The sequence below is a fragment of the Melospiza melodia genome, unplaced genomic scaffold, assembly GCF_035770615.1.
Source record: "Melospiza melodia melodia isolate bMelMel2 unplaced genomic scaffold, bMelMel2.pri scaffold_18, whole genome shotgun sequence".
In the NCBI taxonomy this organism is placed as follows: domain Eukaryota; kingdom Metazoa; phylum Chordata; class Aves; order Passeriformes; family Passerellidae; genus Melospiza; species Melospiza melodia.
The window spans coordinates 14,968,722-14,971,701 of record NW_026948525.1 but is presented as its reverse complement, the minus strand read 5'-3'; the positions used below and the strand labels follow the sequence as shown (position 1 = coordinate 14,971,701).

The following is a 2,980-nucleotide window of genomic DNA, read 5'->3' as shown; positions in this document are numbered from 1 at the left end:
GGGGAAAACATCTCAGCCTGCTCAGAATCGGTTGAGGGAACATGTCTCTAATCCTCTCCAGAAAGGGATGCTTTAGGTGACCTTTGCACCTCCAACTGCCTTGGACCAGAGCCAGGAAGATTCAATTATGTAAATGTTACATAGATAGATAGATAGATAGATAGATAGATAGATAGATAGATAGATAGATAGATAGATAGATTTCGTTACTGAAATCTCTCTTTACTGTCCTCTCTGTTGCTACAGATATCAGAACTTGGTAGCCAGTGCCACACTCAACTACAATCCTGAGATTGCTCTCCTGTTGCTTCAAAAAAGCACACTCTTGGGGAATGTGGAGCATGTAGGTCCTTACAGAAAGGGATCAGACCCAGAGCATTGCACTGGGAATTGCACTCTCTGTGCATCTGTGCTCGGGCAAGTTCTTCTCTTGGACTCGACCACACTGGTGGAGCTAAACTGGCTGGAATCAGAAATGCAGCCCAGCCCCTTCCAGCTCCTGTGACCTCTGAGGAGCAGCTGGAATGCAAGGGCATTGACCTCCTGCTGAATTCCCAAACACAACACACACTGATTCCCTGGGCTGCAAAAAGGCATGAGCACTACTAAGCTCAAAGTGATCTGTAAGGCCATACTGGCTGGCCTGGAACCACAACAGTTCCTTCTGCACCAAGGTCCCTGCACAGAATGATGTGTTCTCATGCAAAACTACTGCATTCTCCAGAAGTGACACCTTGGAAATTAAAATTCTAGCAGACCCAGTCCCAGTGCTATAAAAGGGCAGAAAATAATGATGAAAAGAATTTCAGCTGGGAGAAGAAGAAAATGAACAGCCTCTTCCTCCAAGCAAACAAACAAACAAAAAAAAAAAAACAAAAAAAAAAAAAAAAAGAAAAAAAAAAAAAAAAAGAAAAAAAAAGGGGGAAAAGTCATTTCCAAAAGTGGCTCAAATATGTGGATGCACTGAGGAGATGCTGAAGGCCCCTCATGAGGCTCCTGCTCCTGTTGTCCAAGCTAAAGCTTTCTCATCCTGACCAAACAAGCCCCCTTCTCAAACTTCTCAACATCCCTAGGATACTTTAACCCCCTATCCCACCGCCTAAGTATAACCAACTTCCTCAAAGGAGGACAGAACATCGCATCCCACCTAATTGACCTCTCCTGATACAAAACAGTAGGTCCAGAGCGGCTAGCCAGCCTACAACTTACAGCAACCAAAACTGCCACCACCCTCCACTCAGGCCTAATCAAAGCTTACTTAGGATCATTCACCTTATCCATTCTAATCATCCTCGTAGCCATATACAGAAATAACCAATGGCCCTCAACCTTCGTAAAAACCACCAAATCCTCAAAATCATCAACAAGCCCTAATCGACCTCCCAGCGCCATCAAACATCTCAACATGATCAAACTTCGGGTCTCTAGTAGGCGTTTGCTTAATTACTCAAATCGTCACAGGTCTTCTGCTAGCTATGCCCTACACAGCAGATACCAATCCAGCCTTCTCCTCTGTCGCTCACATATGCCGAGACGTACAATTCGGCTGACTCATCCGCAACCTCCACGCAAACGGAGCCTCCTTCTTCTTCATCTGCATCTACCCACACATCGGCTGAGGACTCTACTACAGCTCATACCTAAAAAAAGAAACTTGAAACATTGGAGTCATTCTCCTCCTAACCCTTATAGCAACCGCCTTCGTAGGATACGTCCTACCATGAGGCCAAATATCATTCTGAGGAGCTACTATAATCACAAACCTATTGTCAGCCATCCCTTACATCGGGCAAACACTAGTCAAATGAGCCTGAGGAGGGTTCTCTGTCGACAACCCCACACTGACCCAATTCTTCGCTCTCCACTTCCTCCTTCCCTTCGTCATCGTAGGCCTTACTCTCATCCATCTCACCTTTCTCCACGAAACAGCCTCAAACAACCTGCTAGGCATTCCCAGAGACTGTGACAAGATCCCCTTCCACTCATACTACACCATCAAAGACATCCTAGGATTCGTACTAATGCTCTCCCTACTCGTCTCACTAGCCCTATTCTCCCTCAACCTCCTAGGTGACCCAGAAAACTTCACCCCAGCCAACCCACTTGTCACCCCTCCTCACATCAAACCCGAGTGATCTTTCCTATTTGCTTACGCCATCCTCCGATCCATTCCAAACAAACTAGGAGGCGTACTAGCTCTAGCCACCTCAATCCTCGTCATATTCCTCACCCCACTACTACATACATCAAAACTACAATCAATACCCTTCCGCCCCCTATCACAAATCCTGTTCTGAACCCTAGTCGCCAACGTCCTCATCCTAACCTGAGTAGGCAGCCAGCCAGTAGGACACCCCTTCATCATCATTGGCCAACTAGCCTCATTCACATACTTCACAATCATTCTAATTCTGTTCCCTCTGATTGATGCAATTGTCAGTGGGCTGTTGCACACTCACAGGAGCCTTGCTTTTTCCACTGTGTGAGCACAGCCTGCAAACTTGCAGGGCAGTGTTAAAATGATTGAGTGAATTGCTCCTTTGCTTTTCGCTGCCTATGCCATTACTTATGGTGCCTATTTTATGACACATTTCACAAGTAAGTAGATGTTTCCTCTCTACTTAGGTTAGGGTGTATCCTTACCTGGCTTTTGTATGTCTTCCTGCTCTTTCTTAGTGACTGAGTTTCTGATTTTGAAACAGAAAGAGCATTAGGATGCCACTGGTTTGGTAAAGCTCCTGTCAAGGCGTTCAGCTAAAAAGGGGGTGTCTGTAGCCACAGGGGCAGCTAGGTATATACATGCAAGTATCCGCGCTCCAGTGTAGGTGCCCCGGACACCCCAGTCAGGCAGATAGGAGTGGGCTCTGACACTCAGGGCTTCCGTGCACCAAGGCAACCTTCTGATGTCACTACAAGAAGGTGGCAACCTTTAGGTTTTTAAAGATTTATTAAACCTTAAGAAAAGACTGTAAAAGGAAAG

General features: G+C 46.0%; 1 pseudogene; it reads left to right on the top strand.

Annotated features, from left to right (window-relative positions):
- The first annotated feature begins 1,317 nt into the window (after window positions 1-1,317).
- On the top strand, window positions 1,318-2,447 carry LOC134433307 (cytochrome b-like; annotated as a pseudogene).
- Window positions 2,448-2,980: the final 533 nt, after the last annotated feature.